The sequence below is a fragment of the Gopherus evgoodei genome, unplaced genomic scaffold (genome assembly GCF_007399415.2).
Source record: "Gopherus evgoodei ecotype Sinaloan lineage unplaced genomic scaffold, rGopEvg1_v1.p scaffold_41_arrow_ctg1, whole genome shotgun sequence".
In the NCBI taxonomy this organism is placed as follows: domain Eukaryota; kingdom Metazoa; phylum Chordata; order Testudines; family Testudinidae; genus Gopherus; species Gopherus evgoodei.
In genome coordinates this window covers 1,772,236-1,795,868 of record NW_022060062.1, presented here as the reverse complement: position 1 = coordinate 1,795,868, position 23,633 = coordinate 1,772,236, and the positions used below count along the sequence as shown (strand labels likewise).

At 48.8% G+C, this 23,633-nt stretch overlaps 1 pseudogene; it reads right to left on the bottom strand.

The window, feature by feature from the left end:
• Positions 1 to 6,724: 6,724 nt before the first annotated feature.
• LOC115642549 overlaps positions 6,725 to 23,633 on the bottom strand; it is a 45,797-nt pseudogene continuing 28,888 nt past the window's right edge.

Genomic DNA, 23,633 nt, shown 5'->3' with positions numbered 1-23,633 from the left:
TTGGGGCGGGGGCAGCATGTGGAACAGAGCTCCCGGCTGCCCCTATGCATAAGAGACGGAGGCGGCACATGCTGCTGCTTCCGCGAGCTGCATGGAGTGGCCCGTGACCCCGCTCACCAGTGGGAGCTCAAGGACCAGATTTAAACTGCTGGTAGGCCAGATGTGGGCTGCAGTTTGGCCACTCCTGGTTTATCATCTCCTGTCTTTCTCCAGAGTTGGCTTGAAAATGAAATGGAGGCTCTGGTTAGTACTAACGAGGCCCGGCACCATCTCTCTAAGCTTCTGGAGGATAGAAAGATCTTGGCCCAGGACTCCTGCAGCTTAGAGAAAAGAGGGAAGCTGGGGAGACTCCACCTCCAAAACTTGCGATGAGTGACGCACAGGGAGACATAGCTGAGACTAAACTCTCTCACTGCTATGCTTGTTCTCTCCATTTGGGGTCTGTGAAGTCCTGTGAAGAGTAGATGAATGTTTCCCCAGCCCCCCGGCTGATGAAAGGAATAGCAATGAAGCGGTGATTGTAGCAGAAGAGGGGACGGGGATCTGGTTCTGTTCCCTAAAGCAAGTCTGGCATGTCTGGTTTCCTCCTCCTCCTCCTCCACTCCATTTATGCTTCCTTTAGGAGTGGCCTTTTCTTGGCCAAATCTCTAGGTCTCTTCTGTTAACCCTCAAAGTTACCCACCACCTAGAAAGACAATGACTGCCTAGCCTGACCTTTATAGACTGTACTTTTCATTGCTAAAAGACATTCCTGCAAGATTTGCATAGGCACAGTCAAGATTTCAAGGCAGGAAAGGATCAGTGGCTATGACTTAAGAAAACATCGTTTTCCCAAAGTTCCTATCATCCCTTGGTACAGACTTTCTGTCCCTTAACATTCTTACTGGTTCCTTGCATATTCAATCCTTCTCCAGGCCTTAGAGAACTGGGATTTTGGCCTTGGGCTTGTTACAGAGATTCATTCGACAATTTTCAGCAAAGAACAGAGAAACACCAATTAGGCCTCTAAAACGAAAATATCTCTACTAACTATATTCTACTCTTATTCTTTATATGAGATGAGTCTTTGAAAAGGAATTGTTAAATACCAGCACACCCTCCCAAGGGGGGAAAGTATCCCAACATCTTTTACAAAAACCAAACCCATAGTGTGTAGAGTCTTGAAAGGACTTTTACATCAACGTCAACATGCGTACCTGTACAAAATTAAGCTGTTTTATCTTTTACATATCGCAAGCAACTGAACCAAAAAAAAGGCTAGGTTTCCATTCTTCCTGGTACTTTATGTGAGCTAATATTGCTGAACTAATGACAGTCTTACAATATGCTCTTTGCCATTCTAGCTGTCTACTGTAGCAAGATACCTTAAGTTACAACAACCACATCTTAGGAAATAAAAGACTGAATAAAATCTTTTCTAGAAATACCCTCCTCTTTACCAGCACCCTCCCTCCCTCCACTTCAAAACCAGTAAGCAGCTCTTTCCATCACAGACAAATAATGCAAGAGTTGGACAAAAATCCATTTTATGGAGCATATCGTTTGGTCCCGTCTGGCTGTTCTGTCTTGCTCTGCTCTGCTCTGTTAATCATATACTGAGTGGCAATACTTCCAACCAGGGGATCAGCAGGGTTGCTGCCTGTAAGAAGGCAGCAGGTGGAAGGAGAACTTTAGAAATAGTTCGTGCTGGACTCCAGTTGTCTTTTAAAATGTCAAGGCAGGTCACTCCCTGGCTGTTAATATGACAGTGATAAGATTCTTGTCTGAACCGTAACCTTTGGAGGCTTGAAGGGATGTTCTGGTGTCAATGTGATATCAAAGAAGAAAAGTGGAGCCTGGAGATCCTAGTATAGTTGATCTCCATTCATAGATGTTATCGCCTTTGGGGCCAGCGCTGCAATTGGGAGATGGATCTAAGGTGATATCAGCCAATTCCTTTTGAACCCTCTTGGCACTGTGGAGAGGAGCTTGAAGTTATGTCCTAGCTGTCCACACTGCCAGCATAGAATCTGCCCCGGGCGGCTAGGGGCCCCATGGGCTCCTCCCTTCGCCTGTCTACCGGCTTCACTCCGACGTGCTCACAGGGTTTCCTGCGCCCCTCTGTGTCCCGCGGAGCTCGATGCTCCCTCGGTGGGAAGTCAGCCTCTGCATATTCCTCCTTTCTCTACACGGCGGCTTCTAGGGTGGCTGGCTGATGTCGCCATACCCAAACCCGCACACTGTCAGGGAGGCATTGTATAAACTGTTCAAGATCACTTGATCCATTATCTGTCCCACGGTGTGGGCATCGAGCCTCAACCACCATGTTGCCCAGTCTGTTAATTTTTGAGCAAAGGCCCGTGGTCACATGTGCCCTGCCCATCAGGCTGCCCGAAACTTTTGCCAATACATCTCGGCCGAAAGCCCGAGGCGGTCCAAAATCGCTGCCTTCACTGCATCATAGTCCCTGGCTTGGGCATCTGTCAGGGCCATATACGCGGCCTGTGCCTCCCCAGTGAGATAGGGGGCCAGCCATAGGGCCCAGATTGTCCAGTCCCATCCCACGCCCAGGGCCACCTCCTGAAATGTACCCAAAAAGGCATCGGGGTCATCAGCTGGAGCCATCTTACAGAGGCTGAGGCCTGGGGCCTGGCTACCTGCTCCCCCAGCAGGACTCACCAGCTTGTGCAGGAGCTGCTGCTGCACAGTCAACGGCTCCTTGATGAAGTCCTATAGGGCCTTCTGCTGCTCTGCCTGCCAAGCGAGTAGAGCCTGCCTCTCCACCTGGTGGGACTGTTGGAAGGACTGAAGTGCCTTCTGCATTTCTGTCTGTTGCTCGGTGAGCTACTGCAGGGTGCTCTCCATTGCCGGGTCGCCAAACCGTGTCTTTGGCACTAGACCCCGGACACGCCCCCACTTGTAACAGGTCCTCTGCCCGCCCCTCTTCCTGAGGCCCACTGGCTGCCCCAATAAAGCACAGAGAGGCTGCTTCTTCTGCAGCATCCGTGGCTTTATTTACACGTGTTCTCCCACCACCAGTGGTATGCTATATACAGATCAGGCCTTACAGTCTCCTCTTCCACCCAGAGTCTGCCCTCAGCCTAGAGACTGACCTTCCCCTGGCCATCACCCCCTTCTTCTGGCTGCCAGCCAGCCTTTTTTGCCTTCAACCCTTAGGCCTGCAGGTGCAGCCAATTCTAACGGCCAGGAACCAGACTTCTCCCCAGCCCCAATCTATTTCTCCTGATTGGGGCTGGCTGAGCAGGAGCTAATTAGGTGCCTTTGCACCAGCACCCTGCTACAAATACATGTTAATGTTTGTAGAAGGTCTCTCTCTGTCTATATTATATAAATAAACTATTGTTGTGTTTAAAGTAAATCAGGTTTTTAAAATATTTAAGCTTCATTTAAAATAAAATTAAAATGCAGATCTTATCAATGTAGTGTGATCCCTGCCTGGGATCCTTGTCTGGGGTGTCAGCCACCAGCCCCGCTCAGCCCACTGCCGGTCTGCCGTCCAGCCGCTGACCGTGCTCAGCCCACTGCTGGTCCGGAGTTCCATTCACTCAGCCGGAAGCGGGCTGAGCGGGCCAGTGACGGGCTGAACAGGGCCGGCGTGGAGCTGAGTGCCTCAGTCTGCTGCCAGTCTGGGGTGCCAGCAGCACTCAGCCTGCTGCCACTCTGGGGATCCGGCTGCCAGCCCCTTCCCAGTCGGGGTCCCAGTCACCGACCCCATTCAGCCTCCTGCTGGCCTGGGTGAGCAGAACCCCGGGCTGTTAGCGGGATGAGGGGCACCAGCGGCTGGGATGCTGGCTGGCAGGAGCTGGCGGATGGAACCCCAAACCAGCAGCAAGCTGAGCCGCTCCGCCTGCTGCCAGTCTCAGATCCTGGCCACCTGTCTCACTCAGCCTGCTGCCAGTTGAGTGAATGGAACCCCAGGCCGACAGCGGGTTGAGTGGCTCAGCTGGGGTCTCAGCTGCCAGCCTGCTCAGCCCGCTGCCAGCCTGGGGTTCCTTTGGGGTTTCCAGGCCTGCAGCAGGCACTGAGTGGGGCCGGCGTCCAGGACCCCGACTGGAAATGGGGCGGCAGCCGGAACCCCAGAGCGGCGGCAGGCTGAGCCACTCAGCCCACCGCTGTGTGCCATCAAAAATCAGCTCGCATGCCACCTTTGGCACATGTGCCGCAGGTTGCTGACCCCTGCTTTATACACTAGTAAGGAGATGAGCATATTACAGTTGTTGGAGGGCTCTATTTAGCAGTAACAGGGCTATAGGAAAGTCAGTCAACATTTTTTGTTTCTCTGATGGAAACTGGCTCACTCCCTTCCCGATATCAAACTTGTGACTCATAATTGTCAACAACTTAATTTTCTGTTTTTGGCTAAGATACTGATTTTGTTTTAAAAAAAATTGAAATTGAATTCAGGATTGTTAGCAAGCTTTTTTAGCAAACAAAGTTGTTAAATGACAATCTAAATGGCAACTCAGTACTGCTTTCATGTTTGGCTCACCTCCCAGCCAGCTGGTCCAACAGCTACAGTAGAGGAGGAGATAGGTGGAAAACTGCAGGACTCCAAAATCCAGCCCTTGGGGTGCGGAGTGGCAATTGCAGCAGCAAACTCTCAGGTCCGATCACACGCCAATGGGCACCACCACCAGGCCAACGGATCATGGTGAAGTTAGCACAGCATCTGATCTCAGGGACGGGGCACCAATGGAGCCGCAGCAGCTCTCCCTGCCCTGTGCAGCTCCCCCCGGTTGAGATGGATCGCTGCCAGCCCGGGGTAGAGACGCGCTGCCCAGCTAGGGTGACCAGATCCAGATGTCCTAATTTTATAGGCCAGTCCTGATATTTAGGCTTTGTCTTATATAGGCACCAGTTACCCCCGTCTAGGGTGACGAGACAGCAAGTGTGAAAAATCAGGACAGGCGTGTGGGTTTGTAATGAGGTGGCCTGTCTCCCTGCCACCCCAGAGAGGGATAAGACCTTAAGGATGCCAAAGTGGGCGGAGTCGCTGGAGCCGGCACCCGCCCCCCAGAGGTCAAGGAGCGGGACAGGAAGTATAAAAGCCCAGCCTCAGGGCTCAGAAGCTGCCTGGCCGCCGGAGGATGGCACCAAGACAGAGGTACTGGTAGAGGGGGAGGTCGGAAGTAGCCCAGGGGCAGCCGACCCTAGTCTGGCTGCAACACACTCAGAGCCAATGTCAGTGTTTTGCAGCCAGAATCCCCACTGACACAGCAGCAGGCTGCCTGACGCTGCTAGGACCCTGGGCTGGGATGCAGAGGAGTGGGTGGGCCTGTGTTCCCCCTTCCACCCCACTCACAGGTGGCTGTCTCCCCCTTGCCCTGACGTTCAGGCCCAGGAGCCTGGGCTTATACTGAACTGTTCGCTCAGCCCCTGCCTGAGAGTCTGAGCCCTGAACGATTGTTTGTTGCCCCACCCTGACCTAGGGCCTCGGCCTCCAAGATGAGACTGTCGGCTCAGCCCCTGCCTGAGGGCCTGAGCTCCTGTCCATTTCTTGACCACCAGGCTAACTCAACAGCACACTGGACTCGGGTAGTGAAGTGGCCTGGCTCCCAGCCGCCCCAGAGAGGGTGAACCACAACAGCAGACGTTTACATGGGTAATAGAAGCCTATATTAAGAGAGACCCAAAATTGGGACTGTCCCTATAAAAGTGGGACATCTGCTCACCCTGCCCCAACTCCCATCCTGATTTTTCGCACATACTATCTGGCTATCCCCAGCCCAGCCCTGTGTGACCATTCCAGTCCTGGCTGCCTGCCGAGGAAGTGAGTTACTTTCACTCCTCAGCAGGCAGCCAGCCAGTCGCCTTCCCCCACCCCTCCGCGCAGCACCTCACCCAACTGAGCCCTGATGGAGGGGAGGGGGGAAAGAGATGGGGGTGCTCCTTGGGGGGGAGGGAGAAAGGAGGGGGTGCTCCATGGGGCAGGGGGAAGAAGAATGGATGTTATGGGGGACAACAAAAGATACTGGTGCAAGAGCTACCAAGCCTGCCTCACCTCACGCTTTCCCCCACCCCTTCCCTGAGACCCCAGCAGCCAATCCCCTCCTCAGACTGTGCTGCATTCAAGTCTCTCTAGCACCCAGCAGCCCTGCTCTTACATGCTCCACTGCTTCCGTCTGTCCAGGCTCCCGGCAGAGTGGTGCCCTCAGACCTCATGGTGCCCTAAGCGACTACCTGTTCTGCCTATGGCTGAGGACGGCTCTGGCTTCTGGCCTCAGCCAGCACGTGGCCCAGTCCCATAGCCTCTGGGTAACGCCCGGGGCTGTATTACTGATGTCCACCAGGCCAACTGGAACTTCTGCCGGTACCGCTCTGCCAACAGGCCGACTCGATTCAGAACTGCTGCTCTTACGGCCTCATAATGTCTGTCTTGCTCCTCCCCCAATGCCATATACGCTGCTTGAGCCTCCCAGTCAAATAAGGAGTGAGTCGGAGGGTCCAGGTTGCCCTCTCCCACCTGGCATCTGTGGCTACCTGCTCAAAAGTCCCCAGGAAGGCGTCTGGGTCATTCGCTGGGCTCATCTTACATAATCCCCAGCTCGGCGGCTGAGTGCCCTCCCCTGCCATAGGACTCACCAGCCATTGCAGGAGTTGCCCCTTCTGGCCTGCAAGCAGTACTAAAAAAGTTTCTGAGCATGCATGGATGTCCCAGACGGTCAACCTGCCACTACCTCTTTGGTGCCACTTGTCATCACCATAGCTAGACTGAAGAGTTTTGTTACTGCGGATTCTTCAAGATGCGCCCATGTTGAAAATCATTGACATGGCGGCAGAGAAAAACTAGATCAGGATCAGTTTCCTCTGGGACTTTGTGATGTAGAGGTGTGGAATAGTCTTCTAATGGAGGAACCATCATTGTTTTCTTGCCTGGGAACCCCTCGACAGGATGCTTTGCCAAGGCACAGAATCTGCAGTACTCTGCAAAGGTCAGAACATAGCACTTTTCCTCAATGCAGGCAATACTGTTTTCATCCTGATGTCGGGATGCAAAGATCTCATTCTGATGCATGCTGGGATTGCAACCTCCCTGAGTGTGCTCTGGTCTGTAATACCACAGGAGACTCATCATTAGCTTTCCTGTTTTCAGGTCTTCCCACAGCGTCGATATCTTTGCCACATAAGGCGTAGATTTCTTTCGTGGTCCTTATTTCAAAGGGACCGTATCTCGTACCCGGATAATTTCCCCATCTCCACGGCCTTGTAGCTCTTACGAACAGCTGGCTCTGGCTCATTCACAACATACACAGCCTTTTCGCAGGCTGCACCCACGGATATCCAGCAGTTGGTTGCTCTCCTCCTGCTGATGCACTGAGCTGCTTTGGATGAGAGTGACCTCCTGCTGCTTTGCTATCACAGGCATGTAAACAACCCATAGTATTTCAAAGACCAGATTTGGAGCCACTGGGGCACTTAGAGTTCTGTGGACACTCTCGGGCCATGGTCTGGGGTTCCGAGTTGGGAGTCAGCAAGTGAGAAACTGGTTCTGCAGCTGGTTTCACATTAGACACAGGGCATCCTGAGAGTGGGTGGGCAGGTGATGCAGGGTGTCCTGCCACAGAGATTTGCAACTTTCTGCTGCAAAAGGCATTTTGTAGGGGTAGCTGTTCCGTCCTGTATGCACACTGCTAATCCTGCTCTCCGGCACATGCGTAACTCCACAAAGGCTGTAACTGTTAACAGCTGTTCCTTCTCCACAGCAGTATGGAGAGTTACACCAGGGAAGTGGCTGGAAAGGAGTACCTGATGGTAAGGAAGTTGGAGATACCAAGAGCCCCTCACACGTAGACTGCGAAAGCTCGTCCTTAGGGTAAACCGAGCAGTGAGAGTAGCCACTGTATCCACTTTGGCCATAATAAACATAAAACCCGTTCAATGGAGTCAAATCTGAAGATTCACACACACATCCACAATCCGTGTGATTTCCTGGCACAGGCAAGGGATGGAAATGCTGCACGGGTAAGGAAGGCTGATGAAATTCCTGTTTGGGAGTAGGAGATTTCTCGCTGGGTCTCCCATACTCAGGCTTCATGGAAGTTTGTCCACCCATAAGCAAAGGCAGTCTGTGATAAAAACCCTCTGTGCTATCGTAGGAATTAGATAATGGTTCATAATTCAGAGATTCAATTTTTCCATGGAGACTAGGATCAGCGCGTCGCCACCGGCAGGCAGCCCAGGGGTTCCCCGGGTCAGCGTGCTGCCACTGGCAGGAAGCCCAGGGGTTCCCCGGATCAGAGCGCCGCCGCCGGCAGGCAGCCCAGGGGTTCTCCGGGTCAGTGCACCGCCGCCAGCAGGCAGCCCAGGGGTTCCCCGGGTCAGCGGGCCGCCACCGGCAGGCAGCCCAGGGGTTCTCCGGGTCAGTGCGCCGCCGCCGGCAGGCAGCCCAGGGGTTCCCCGGGTCAGCGCGCCGCCGCCGGCAAGCAGCCCAAGGGTTCCCCGGGTCAGCGCGCTGCCGCCGGCAGGCAGCCCAGGGGTTCCCCGGGTCAGCGCGCCACCGCCGGCAGGCAGCCCAGGGGTTCCCCGGGTCAGCGCGCCGCCGCCGGCAGGCAGCCCAGGGGTTCTCTGGGTCAGTGCGCCGCTGCCGGCAGGCAGCCCAGAGGTTCGGGCTGCCAGCGGTGCGCTGACCCAGGGGAACCCCTGGGCTGCCTGCTGGTGGCTCAGACTCCCTTTCTCTCCCAGCACAGCGGCCGCTCCATCTTATGCAATTTTTCTCATTGCCGGCGGGGGCGCCGGCGGCTGGGCAGAAATGCACAGCTCTGCTTAGTGCATGTGGCAGGAGCCCAGCGACGGATGCGACAGTGGGCTTCTGGAGGAAAAGGGCGCCAGGGTCAGCCCCAGCGGGGGGCATGGAGAAGAAAAGAGGCTCAGGCGGCGGTCTGGTGGAGCAGAGGAAGAAAGAGGACCCTGACGAGTGTGCATTGGGCAAGGTAAGCGCTTCCCCACAGCTCAGCCTCAGGCGCCTGTGCTCCTGCCCCCTTGGTCCTTGGCTGGTCCTTGCTCCCACTCCCCTTGTGCGTGGGCAGCTGGAGAGGATGGCAGCCTGCAGAGCTGAGCTGCCCCAGTGCCCCTCTCTCCCTGCTCCAGCCTCTGTCATGCCTGATATCTGAGTTCTGGGCTGCCCGGGGCAGGGCAAGTGTGGCAGTTTACCCTGGGCCCCGCAGGGGCCTCTACAAATATGCTGGAGGCTTCCCCTGCCCTATGAGTATGTCAGAGGCTCCTGGGAGAGGGATTAAGCAACATGGTAAGGTGCTGGGGCCGGGCACCCCCCTGACCTCCTTTCCCCCACAGCCCTGAGCCCCAGCTCTGAGCCCAGCCCCTCTGAGCCAGAAACCCCCTGACTCCAAGCCCACCTCCTCTGAGCTGGAAACCCCCAACCCCATCCTCCCCACAGTCCTAACCGGCAGCTCCAAACCCAGCCCCTATGAGCTGGAAACCCCCCAACCCCATCCTCCCCACAGCTCTGAGCCCAGCCCCTCTGAGCCAGACATCCTTTTGGAGTGTTTTTGATTAAAGACACCGCGGCTCCTGTGTCTATTAAAGCCAATGTAGGGGGATGCTTGCCCTGCTGAACATACATGCATGGTCTTCCTCCAGGGTCTCAATGGACTTTTCCTATGAACTTCCCTTCTTATCCCCCTACAGATCATAGAAGTTCATTGTGCAGTGGGCCCCTCTGTTAAAGGGGGAGGTATAGCTCAGTGGTTTGAGCATTGGCCTGCTAAACCCAGGGTTGTGAGTTCAGCCCTTGAGGGGACTGCTTAGGGATCTGGGGCAAAATCAGTACTTGGTCTTGCTAGTGAAGGCATGGGGCTGGACTCAATGACCTTTCAGGGTCCTTTCCAGCTCTATGCAATAGGTATGTCTCAAATTATTATTTGTCTGCAGGATGGGGGCCTGCATCAGGGAGATGCTGTAGTGGTGCCAATGGTGGAGGTGCACTGGGTGATACATATGCTACTCCTTTATGAGTATATTGTAACTTTGTAGCTTCTCTAACCAAGTCAGGTGTGAGTGCCCCATGCCACTGTGCACGGTTGGCTCTGTACTGCATCAGGGTTTGCCAGGCTAGTCAGCAAATCTCATTCTCAGTTAGCTCTACCTCTTCTTCCCCTTCCTTCTGTTTAGGGGTGTCGGCGTGATATTGCCAGAGATCTGTGTATACCTGATCCTCCTACCGACCCCTATTCCCTCGTTCTCGGGGAACAACCCCCAGCATATCCCTTTTGTACCGCTCTTATTTGTATATGGAACTGCCTGTTCTATTGCTGCCACAGACAGATAGATAGATTCATGCTCCTATATCTGTGTATTGTCACCCAGCATGAGTGGTTATTTTTTGGATCACCCCCCTTACTTCCCCCAGATTAGCTGGGTGATTATCCTGCCAAACTGCAAGTTTGCCAGAGTAATATGGGGCCAAAGATACTGCACAATCCCTTAAGGACTGGACACTGAATGCTAACTCATATATCGGGGTGATACCGTTGACTGCCACCAGGCCAGCCATTAGTTGCATCAGAGCCGATTGGGTGAAGTAATTCTCTGGGTCATCGTTAGGCACCTGGGTGGAGGCTACAGCTTGTGCTATGAAGTTGCGCCTGCCTATTCATTCCCCAAAGGTTGCCATCAAGGCCAGGAGGTTATCGTTGGTGGCTGCTCTCCTATTCAGGTGGCTCGAATCCAGGGGTCGGCAGGCTTTCAGAAGTGCTATGCTGAGTCTTCATTTATTCACTCTAATTGAAGGTTTCGCATGTCGGTAATACATTTTAATGTTTTAGAGGGTCTCTCTGTCTCTAAGTCTATAGTACACAACTAAACTATTGTTTTATGTAAAGTAAACAAGATTTTTAAAATGTTTCAGAAGCTTTATTTAAAATTAAATTTTAATGCAGATCTATCAGTCTAGTGCACTGGTTCTTAACCTCGAGTGCATGCACCACCTCGGGGTGCGAGATCCCCTTTCTGAGGGTGCGAGACATGCAAGATTTTTTAGAAGGTTAAGAACCACTGCACTAGACTGATAAGAAAGGGAAAACATCTGGAGTTTCTTGGTACCTAATGTTCAACATGAGCTGCAAAGCCTGTATATACAAAAAGTTAAATTGTGTAAGACTTTCGGTCAGTAAAACAGTAAACCCAATTGAAGTCAGTATCTGGCAAAACTATTGACTTCAACCGAAGCAGGATCATGAACAATTTTTGTGTAGCCTTAACTTCAAATGAATTTACATTTAAAGACACATTTGAGAGCTAGCTCCTACATCATATTAGTCTAATATGCCAGAGTGTGGTGTTCCCTGCTCTCTTTTTCAGTTGAGGTCAGCTCTTGCAGAATCCTGGACTCAAGTCTTCACAAGTTAGTAGAGACCTGCACATTTAAAAAAAGCCAAATCTCCTCATATGTCCAGAACAGAGAGGAGAATTAATGTAAAACTCTCTTCTCAGACCCTATGAAAAACCACACCAGCCATCTTTTGGATTGCCTCAGCATCCACCATTTTGACAAAAAGCTGCACAGAGAGAAAATAAAAGCAGCTTTCAGAGCAGGTCAGAAAATGGCATTGCATTTTATATTCTCTTTTCAAAATAATGCTAAAGGGTTTTACATTTTATTCATAGGAATCCTGTATAGTAATTAAAAAACCCACATCCACCTTCCTATAGACCATCTCCTTAGTCCAGTGAGAAGCAGTAGCTGTGACTTCACAAACCGATGTGTTCTGAGAATGTCACTGTAAGTGTCCCTCGCTCTCCCTCTCGGAGGGAGGCTACTCGGGCTGACCCTGTCTGGCAAGGACCAGTGTCTGTGAGACAGTCCAGAGCCCACGGTAGAACTGGGTGATTAATAGTCACTACCAGGCTTTGACCTGGTCTGGGATAGCTCAAGTAGTCAGCCTTTAACCACAGTCTATCAGTGCTGCCTGGGCACTGAGTGGGCTTGGCCAGCCTGCAAACAAAGAGTCTTTCAGGTTACTGGTCCAGGAAGCTCCTCGCCAGAGCTAGAGCCTCCCTGCACAACGTAGGGAGTCAGCCACCCTGGGGTGGGGTGGCAGGGGGACATGGGCCCGTCCTACTCCACTGTGTCCCAGCCCAGGGCCCTGGCAGGGGCAGAATCAGGGCCACTGCATGGGCAGAGATCAGGCCAGTCCTCGTCTGCGTCTGGGAATTTGGACCAACATGGCGCAGGTTCCTCTTGTGGCCTTGAGAGACCAAGCTGAGCATCATCCTCCTTCACAGGCTCTGCCCCAACTGTGCTGTCTGACCGAACTTTTCTACTTCCAGCCATACCCCAGTACTTCCGGTGAGGGGAACAGGGCAATCTAGGCTCTGCCCTCCAAGGGGCGTGTAAGTGTCCCTCCATCTCCCGCTTGGAGGGAGGCCACTCAATCACTGCAGTCACACTGAGTAGGGTTGAGAGCTATGGTTTCACTCTTGGGGACATTGAGCACATAAATTAATTTTACTTCACTTAGAAAAAAGGATACATCACTGTTTCCACAACTGGAGGACAGCAAAAGGCAGAGGATGAAGGCCTATAGAAAGCACCTGGTGTGTTGTAAAGTCCTTTTTGATCCTGGAGATCCCCTCTGTTGGGACATGGCACCATACGGAACAGCCACATTCCCTGACAATCTCACCTTCCTTAATGCGGACAAATTAAGATGGATCCCATTAGTATTAACTAACATCAATTCCATCACAATAGCTTTACTGTCATAGAGTTTCTGGGGATGTAAAGGAAGAGAGGCAGAGGCACAGGTGCTCAACATATTCTTGGAACACTACTCATTTTGCAGCAGGCCATACACTTTCTGTCAAGGGAACAAAAAAGTGGAAATAGGAAACAATCACATGCTTCCAGTACACTATCAGGGGAATAACCCGTACAAGGGATGTTAACTTGTGATTTTTAAGTTTCTACTGTATTGTGTTATCAATTTAGGATCTTAAAGTTTCAACCTTGTTCTTATTCATAGATTTTAGAACTGGAAGGGACCCTCAAGAGGTCATCATGTCCAATCCCCTGCCCTCATGACAGGAGGAAATACTGTCTAGACTATCCCGGGTAGACATTTATCTAACCTACTCTTAAATCTCTCCAGAGATGGAGATTTCACAACCTCCCTAGGCAATTTATTCCAGTGTTTAACCACCTTGATAGTTTGGAGCTTTTCCCTAATGTCCAACCTAAACCTCCCTTGCTGCAGTTTAAGCCCATTGCTTCTTGTTCTATCATAGAATCTCAGGGTTTGAAGGGACTTTGGGAGGTCACCTAGTCCAACCCCCTGCTCAAAGCAGGACCAATCCCCAGACAGATTTTTGCTCCAATCCATAAATGGCCCCTTTAAGGACTGAACTCACAACCCAGGGTTTAGCCAGCCAATGCTCAAACCACTGAACTATCCCTCCCCCACATTTCCAAACAGCCAAGCATGTGGGTATGAGTCTGGGACCAGTGGGAACATCCCAATGGTGGTGGAAGATCAGGGGAGGGTACAAGATGAACGCCCCTCTCCCCCGCCACAGTCCAGAACTCTGTTTCCAGCTGTCTCTGGGGCAGGTGCTGCAGGACCCCTGCAAGGCAGCCAGCCTCGCCCTGAATTCTGGAGCAAGAACAGTTCCTACAAACCAATGCATGTAAGTCACATTTGTAGGAAAACAAACAACCCCAAAAGTCACCGTCTCATGTGTCAGAGCCAAACGAGGGTCTAGGTGTGCATGGACTGAGCTCTAGCCTCCGTCCCAGCACCAGGCTCCCAGCGTGTGTGTGGGGGACCTCTACCAGCTGCAAGAGGTTAAACCTCAGCCCCCTTCCTGTGTCCCGCACCAACCAGGCTCCTGCAGCTCCTCCTTCAGGAAAGGGATGTGGCATTCTGTTGAGCTGGGTCACCCTACATCTTGGGAGCAGGTCATTCACCATAGGAGGAAGCATCATGCACCCCATTCCCAGGCAGGCTGCGCAATGCAGGGAACCTGAAACTACAGGCTGGGACTTGGTTACTGCCCCTGGGTGTGTACACGAGGGGTTGGATATCCTGGCACAGTCCTTAAAGGCTAAGATGGACAAGCTTTTTCTCTCTCCTCCTTATGACACCCTTTTAAATACCTGAAGACTGCTGTCATGTCCCCTCTCTCTTCCAAACTAAACAAACCCAATTCTTTCAGCCTTCCTTCATAGGTCATGTTCTCAAGACCTTTAATCATTCTTGTTGCTCTTCTCTGGACCCTTTCCATTTTCTCCACATCTTTCTTGAAATGCGGTGCCCAGAACTGGACACAATACTCCGGTTGAGGCCTGACCAGCGCAGAGTAGAGCGGAGGAATGACTTCTCATGTCTTGCTCAGAACACACCTGTTCATGCATCCCCGAATGATGTTTGATTTTTTTGCAGCAGTATCAGACTGTTGACCCATATTTAGCTTGTGGTCCACTCTAATCCCTAGATCCTTTGCTGCCGTACTCCTTCCTAGACAGTCTCTTCCCATTCTGTATGTGTAAAACTGATTTTTCCTTCCTTAGTGGAGCACTTTGCATTTCTCTTTGTTAAACTTCATCCTATTTCTCCTTCATCCCATCCCATTTACCTCAGACCATTTCTCCAATTTGTCCAGATCATTTTGAATTATGACCCTGTCCTCCAAAGCAGTTGCAATCCCTCCCAGTTTGTTATCATCTGCAAACTTAATAAGCATACTTTCTCTGCCAATATCTAAGTCATTGATGAAGATATTGAACAGAGCCGGTCCCAAAACAGACCCCTGCGGAACCCCACTTGTTATACCTTTCCAGCAGGATTGGGAACCATTAATAACTACTTTCTGGGTACGGTTATCCAGCCAGTTATGCACCCACCTTATAGTAGCCCCATCTAAGTTGTATTTGCCTACTTTATTGATAAGAATATTATGCAAGACCATATCAAATGCCTTACCAAAGTCTAAGTGTACCACATCAACCACTTCACCCTTATCCACAAGACTCGTTATCCTATTAAAGAAAGCTATTAGATTGGTTTGACACGATTTGTTCTTTACAAATCCATGCCAGCTATTCCCTATCACCTTACCACCTTCCAAGTGTTTACAGATGATTTCTTTAATTACTTGCTCCATTATCTTCCCTGGCACAGAAGTTAAACTAACTGGTCTGTAGTTGCCTGGGTTGTTTGTATTTCTCTTTTTATAAGTAGGCACTATATTTACCCCTTTCCAGTCTTCTGGAATCTCTCCTGTCTCCCATGATTTTCCAAAGATAATAGCTAGAGGCTCAGATAGCTCCTCTGTTAGCTCCTTGAGTAGTCTAGGATGCATTTCATCAGGCCCTGGTGACTTGCAGGATCTAACTTTTCTAAGTGATTTGTAACTTGTTCTTTTTTTCTATCTTCTAAATCTACCCCCTTCCCATTAGCATTCACTATGTTAGGCATTCCTTCAGACTTCTTGGTGAAGACCGAAACAAAGAAATCATTAAGCATTTCTGCCATTTCCAAGTTTCCTGTTATTCCCTCCTCACTGAGCAATGGGTCTACCCTGTCCTTGGTCTTCCTCTTGCTTCTAATATATTGATAAAACGTCTTCTTGTTTCCCTTTATTCCTGTAGCTAGTTTGAGCTCATTTTGTGCCTTTGCCTTTCCAATCTTGCCCCTGCATTCCTGTGTTGTTTGCCTGTATTCATCCTTTGTAATCTGTCCTAGTTTCCATTTTTTATATGACTCTTTTTTATTTTTTAGATCATGCAAGATCTCGTGGTTAAGCCAAACTGGTCTTTTGCCACATTTTCTATCTTTCCTACCCAGCGGAATAGCTTACTTTTGGGCCCTTAGTAGTGTCCCTTTGAAAAACTTCCAACTGTCCTCGGTTGTTTTTCCTCTCAGTTTTGATTCCCATGAGATCTTACCTATAAGCTCTCTGAGCTTACCAAAATCTGCCTTCCTGAAATCCATTGTCTCTGTTTTGCTGTACTCCCTTCGTTAGAATTGTGAACTCTGATTTCATGATCACTTTCACCCAAGCTCCTTTCCACTTTTGAATTCTCAACAAGTTCCTCCCTATTTGTTAAAATCAGATCTAGAACAACTTCCCCCCAGTAGCCCAGCTCCACCCCTTCCACATCTAACTCACCTGGCCAGTGAAGTTAAGGGGAGCAACTAATTGGTAACAACAAGAAGACGGAGTGTGTGTGTGTGTCTGTGTGTGTGTGTCTGTGTTTGTGTATCTGTGAGTGCATGAGTGTAATATATATCATATGCATATGATACAATGTTGATTGATACCTGTATTACTAATAAATGTGGTGCTTGCTGTGTGCTCCCTGAAAAGATCCTGTGCAGCACTTTAAGTACATCATTTTGGTGGTGAATTGCAAAAGGGGGAAAGGTACCATGAGCATTTATTGAGTAATGAAACAAACTTTGCTACTGAGTAATGGGAAAGTATTGAGAAGTATGGAAAAGGGATTGCCACCTTTGACACGTATTAAGGAGTGATCGATCATTAAGCCTGGGTAAAGAGAGGAGGAGAGGTAGCTTCCTTGCTTCAGGAAAAGAGGGATTGGTAAATAAGAGTAAAGAGGATAAGCATTGCTATTGTAGTCACAGTAGGAGGTTGGATGTCATAGAACATGTTTAAACGTAAGCAGTCTTTTAAGAAGGCTCCCAGAAAGGAAAGTGAGAAATTGGCATTTGTAAAAGATGTTACCCCTTTTGAACAAATTTTGCAAAAATTTGGACCCAGCCGTTGGTCTGATCAAGTCTTAGCTGATGTCCAGACAATTTCAGACTTAGAAGACAAATTGACTAGATACTTATTGATATATAAACCGTCAACTCAAATGGAAAAGGAAGCAGCTGCAGTTTGGGTTCTATGGAAACCCTGTAATGAGGTATTCCTTCAACTGGCTGAATGTTGTCGTCAGATGCTCCCGGTGTGGTGCTCTGCTCTGTTCAATGTTGATAGCAGTCAGCTGCGTTCATGGTTCCCTCTGTATGCTGTCCTGGCTCTGTAGATCGCTGACACAGCAGACCCCGAGAGAACCCCCAATGACCACAGGCTCCAGTAAGGTACAAAGGCACATTGGCCAGGTTTATTGTCAAACGAAGCACAGTAATAGTTTCCTATAGACTCTACAGAACGTACTACAAATTTGTGCCCCCTGGCAATGGACTCAGCTGAGTCAGTGGAGGGACTTTCCACTGGCCCATAGGCCGGACAAAGACACCACCCCAGAGGTGCATTCTTATACACAGGTGCAAACAAGTTACACATCATTCCTGACGGATTGAGGTGCAACCCCTCTAAGTAATAAGGTGCTGCCTCTCATCTTGTACATGTTGATTCGAACAAAACCACTCTATCCATCATGTTCCCCTTTTGCCCCTGTTCATTGTGTGGAGTGTACAAGTATGCGAATGTTCTGCTATCTGGTGTCTAGTACCTTTTAGGTGTGTCTCTTTCTGCAGCATCAGCCCTTTCCTTGCCAGCTTCTGTGAGCAGGGCCTGCCTCTGGCTCACAGCTTAACTTTGCTTTATGTTAGCAACGTCTTTGACCATGACTTTAGTTCAGGCCTTAGGCCTCATACCAGGCCTCTGACATCAAGGTTTATATCTCAGGGCCTCCTCTTACTACAAATGTAAAAATGAAAACGAGAAACTGCCCCCCAATTTACAAGCCTGTGCTGCAGAAGCAGAGAAATGGAAATGTATGTCCATTAGTACACAAATCCAGTTAGGCACCCTTAAGGATGGGTACAGAGAGTTAAAGCAGCAGTCTCAAATCTTACAGGTGCATACAACAAAAAAGGAGAAACTTTAAAAAGAAACTCAGGTATTACAGGGAATGGTCTAAAAGTTAACTTTAGAACAGGGGAGAGCCCCCTCTGGCCATAACTGCTGTAAATCACTCAAACAACTGGAACAAAATTTGGGATTTGCAACTAGACAAATTGCAGCCGTAACATCAGGAAAAGGGACATTTGAGACCCCAGAAGGGGCAAACTTTTGGGATCCCTCTGGAGATTGGGAAGGGGATTTTTGGATAGATTCATCCTCCCAGGGCCAAAATGTCATTGCAACAGTAACAAAGAGAACAGTTACAACCACTGGAGAGGATGGTGGAAGTGAAACAGTAACAACAGAGCCTGCTTCTGCCTCAGATCTCCAGGCCATGGCAAAGTGGCTGGAGATTTTAAAACGGGAATTTGTTTTTAGATGGCGTGTTAATGCCCTTTTACTGGGAGAAAGGGAGGATTTAAACTCACAAGGAATGTACCGCTTAATGAGCATTTGTGCAGCCCCAAGCACCGAACACACTGTGGCAGAGACTGAGCAGGGTCTGCCGTGGTGAGAGCATTGTGCTAATTTGTTTCTAAGCTTCTATCTTTCAGCCTCTGAACCGGTACCTCAGGAGAGCTGGTACCAGCTGAAGAGTTACAGAAATACCATGGTTGTAGTGTCGTGACAAAGTCTGTGTTCAGTGTTCTGTGATGTATGTCCTGTTTCTGTCTCTGGTGGGTGTCCTGTGCTACATTGGGTCCAGAGAGAGGGGGGATACTATGCTACACATGGTAAATGCCTTTTCCTCTCTCTGCTTCCCCCCTTTCCAACCAAAGTGTCAATCACATCCACCTCTGGCCAAAAGACTTTGGTGCCCAATACATCAGGTTTATTTTTTGTTCGGTTCTCTAATAGTCGTTTTGTTAAGTTGTGTTATTGATACATTTGTATCATTAGCTACATTTTCTTGAATTGTTCATTCCACTTTACAACTGTGGTACTCCTACAAATCTGACTTTTTGCATGTACATAAGGGTTAGGGGTGACTTTTATTGTTTGATGGCTATTGCAGCATGAAACTTTGGGCCTCATTTTGTTTGTCAGTGCACCCAGTGATTGTAATGGCGATAGTTGTGATGTTGTGCAGTCTATCTGGTTTGATAAAAATGTAATAAGTGAATATACAGGTCTGTCTCATCTTACGCTGGGGTTACGTTTCACAGTCAGCGCGTAAAGCGAAAATTGCGTATAGTCAAAATGACATTGAGTGTAATGGCAGGACGAATCGCCTGCACTGCAAAAACAGTATTTAAATTGTTATTTTTCTCTTTTTTTTTCTTGGTTTTACCGATCGCATAAAGCTGAAATCGTGCATGTTAAATGCGCCTAAGATGCAACAGACGTGTAATGTAACTGGAATATGCTTCATGCAAAAGGTCTCTTGCAGGGTATCATTACAAAGCTTATAATCTGAGTGTGATCATCCTATTTGTATAAATGTACCCCTCTTGTATCTGAAAGTAGAAATCTGAACTGTAACTCTGAGGGCCTATTGTAATTATGCAAAGTATGGGCCATTAATGGTGCTCTGAAATCTTGATGACTCCCATTAACCAGGACAATTGTCTGCATATGGGTATGTTTTTTACCTGTAAGTCTTCCTGTAGATGTGTGTGCTGGCAAATGGGCAAAGAAGTCTTGCAGTGCCATGTGATCATGTCACCTGAACTGGAATCCATCTTTAACCTGGCTTCTTTCCATTGAGAAGGACGGGGTGGGAACCCAGAGAGGGACAAAAGGGTTCCCGCCTTATGCAAAAGATATAAAGGGGTGGAACAGAGCAAAGGGAGGAGAGGAGCCATCATGAAGAATCCCCTAGCTACCGCCTGAGCTGGAACAAGAGCTGTACCAGGGGAAAGAATTGTGCCCAGGCCTGGAAGGGGTCCAGTCTGTGAAAGAAACGTATGGAAATATCTCTGAGGGTGAGATAATCTGTATTCAGTTTGATTAGACATAGAGTTGTGTGTGTTATTTTGCTTGGTGACTTACTTTGTTCTGTCTGTTACTACTTGAAACCACTTAAAACCTACTTTCTGTATTTACTAAAATCACTTTTTACTTATTAGTTGACACAGCATATGTATTAATACCTGGGGGAGCAAACAGCTGTGCATATCTCTCTATCACCCTTATAGAGGGTGAACAATTGATGAGTTTACCCTGCATAAGCTTTATACAGAGTGAATCGGATTTATTTGGGTTTAGACTCCATTGGGAGTTGGGCATCTGAGTGTTAAAGACAAGCACACTTCTGAGAGCTGCTTTCAGGTAAACCTGCAGCTTTGAGGCAGATAATTCAGACCCTGGGTCTGTGTTGGAGCAGACAGGAGTATCTGGCTGAGCAAGACAAGGTGCTGGAGTCTTGAGCTGTCAGGGAAAGCAGGAGCAGAGGTAGTCTTGGCACATCAGTTGGCAGCTCCCAGGGGGGGTTCTGTGATCCAACCTGCCACAGGTTTATTGTATTCCCAATTGTTATGATTGTTTGTTTGTGTTTGTGTTTGTTATATCCGGTGTTCAGTCAATTGTAATAGTTTTACTTATATTCACCTGGTTATGATTGTTTGGTTTGTTTGCAGCAGGTCACCTGTGCCCTACAACGATGACAACTACTGTAATGATCATAAATCAAGGGGCAGAGTGTTGTAGGAGCAGCCCACCTGGGCAGCAGTTCTAAATATAACTTTTCATCCCTTCATTGTTCGAGTAGTAATCCTGACTGTTCTGTCGGTTCTAATGCTCTGTATGTGCTGCCGGAGAAAACAGATGTATTCTCATTTGAAGCCACAGGTTGAAATCATGACCCAATACATAGCTTTAAAACAGATACAGAAGATTTAACTGGTGACCACTCAAGAATTGTTCTTGAGAGGTCAACAGGGGGACAAAGTAGATAATTCTCTGTATTAAGCAACTTCACATAACTTTGTATTATGCCTCTCTATGTAACTTTGTATTAAGCCTATCCATATATAACCTCTAACTTTCATATGACTTGGTATTATGCCTCTCTATATAACCTTGTATGAAGCTATTTTCATACAACTTTGTATCAAGTCCATTGATATAGGAACTTTGTATCAAATCCCTATGTAGAAAACCTTGTGTTAAGCCTTCATATAATGTTATGGCCTCTGAGGATACTTAAAGTAGAAGAAAAATGTCTTTTTGCTCGGAGTAGAATAAGATGTCCCCCCTCACTCTTAATCTGTTGCCCTGTTGAATGAATGAGGTGTGATTGAGTGAGGCATGGAAGGCAGCGCCTCCAGACAGCTGCAAGGGTTGGAGAGGGGAAGGAAGCCAGACCCAAGAACAATAAAACATGTCAAATGGGCTTGCTAAAGAAGAGCAGACATATTGACGGCCTTGGGGGTTAGAAGCACCTTCTTTTGAAAACAACCGCTTTGAACAGCATTGGGACAGCATCCAGAAGGAAGCAGCACAAAAGACCAACTGATGCAGATACAGATTTTGAATCTGGTACAGGTTAGCATGAGAAGGAAGCTGCTATAAATGTGAGGTGTCTTGCAGAGGACCCTGGGTCTCGTCTTGTGAACATCGGAGCATCGATCTGGATCGGCAGAAGACTGGCTCCACCCCTCCCCCATCCAACTCACCTGGCCAGTGAAGTAAAGGGAAGCAACTAGCTGGTAACAACTACAAGACGGAGTGTTCATGTGTGTGTGTGTGAGTGCATGAGTGTAATATATATCATATGCATATGATACAGTGTTGATTGATACATGTATTACCAATAAATGTGGCGGTTTGCCTTATCCCCCCTGAAAAGATCCTGTGCAGTACTTTAAGTACAACAACCTTTTCCCCCAAAACCCTGCTGGCCAGCAGATATCCCTTTACCCTTCCAGGACTCTTCAGGAGGTAAAGCCCTTCAGTGTATCCCTTCTGCACCTCCTAACGATCTTCTCGAGCTGGTCCTAGAATGCAAGCAGTCTGCTGCTCCAGCACAGCCTAGGTAAGCAGCTACTGAAGCACCCCACCCAGATGGAACTGGGCAGGGACTTATGGCCCAGGAACTTCTCCAAGCGACAGCACATACTTCACCTACTCTATCACTGATGGATTCCCCAGGAAGCCAAGTAGACACAGTAGACAATTCACTCTGGCACCTGTTCACCTGGGCAGAAAGCCTGGCAGTAATCCTGCATTCCCCTGGGCCAGCATCACCTACTAGACTACAGGAGGCCCATAAAAAAAGAAGTGCAAGAGGCCTGTGAGAAACTGTTAGAGGCCTGTATGCTTCCCTCTCCCCCTCCAACAGGAGTCTCTCATGAAGCAATGTCCCCCTTGCGCCAACTCCCAGGCCTTGACGCTGAAGGACGGGGAGCCTTGGTGTCTGTGCACGCACCTTGGTCTTCCACGGATTTGTTTAATTTAATTCACAAATTTCCAAAAATACAAGAAGACTGTCAAATTCAAGAAGAATTAAGAGTTGTATTAAACTGTTACAACCCTACCTGGGCAGACTGGAACCAACTTTTGAGGGGAGTCCTGCCCAGGAAAACACTGAACCGCCTTTGTAGGGAAGCCCAGTGGCCCGCCCAAGGCCCAGGCCATGGTCCAGCCAGTTTAAATGAGATTCGAGACAATCTGTTGAATGCAGTCCTCACAGTCTGCCCACAGAAAGCAGACTGGATTAAAATTAGCACCTGTAAACAAAATAAAGGAGAAAATCCTGTTGATTATATGCAACACCTTAAACAAGTTTTTGAAAGACATTCTGGCATAAATAATGCAGATCATTGCACCAGACAGGCTGTGGTAGCTGCTTTTGTTCAAGGGCTCAATCAAAAACTGGGAGCTCAATTAAAAATTGGCATTGTAGATTGGAAAGGGAAGAATCTGGATGATATTCTAGCAGCTGCCCAGCACAACCATCGCCAGTTAGAAAAGAAAAAGGAGATGGATCCCAGCCCTTCCTCGTTGCAGCAGGAACTGCTGGTTAAGGTTCCCCCTTTCTTTTCTATCCCTATTCCTAAAGAGAGTCAATATCTGTTTGCCTTCACTTACCAGAGCAATATACACCTCTACCCTGATATAACACAACCCGATATAACACAGATTCAGATATAACATGGTAAAGCAGCGCTCTGGGGGGTGGGGGGCTGCACACTCTGGCAGATCAAAGCGAGTTCACTATAACACAGTTTCACCTATAACATGGTAAGATTTTTTTTTTTGCTCCTGAAGACAGGGTAGAGGTGTACTTGGACCAGGTTACTCCAGGGTTATACCGAATCACCCACCTTGTTCTCGCAGATCCTCAAGAAGGATCTGGACGACATTAAATTCACAATGGGGTCCACCCTGACCCACCCCATAGGGACTCTTTGTAAATATCCAGATAGACTATATCAATATGCCAAAATGTTGTTCTTATGAATATGTCCTTCTCTGTGTCTCTATGTATTCCGGATGGGTCAAGGCCTGCTCTGTTGCAAAGGCCGATTCCCTCACCATAGCAAAAAGATTGTTAAAAGACTTTGTTCCTTGATTTGGTCTACCTGTCTCTATTAACAGCAATCGAGGCATGCACTTTACAGGCCAAATCATGCAACAAATTTGCAAGGCCCTTAAAATCACCCAACACTTGCATTGTGTCCATCACCCGCAGAGTGCCGGGGCGGTTGAGTGAAAAAATGGGGAACTAAAGAACAAAATCACTAAGATGTGTGATGAAACCCACCTAAAGTGGTCTGATGCCCTACCCCTGGCCCCCATGCAAATGGGAGCACACCCATGCACAAACATCACCTAGCTCCACATGAGATCTCTATGGC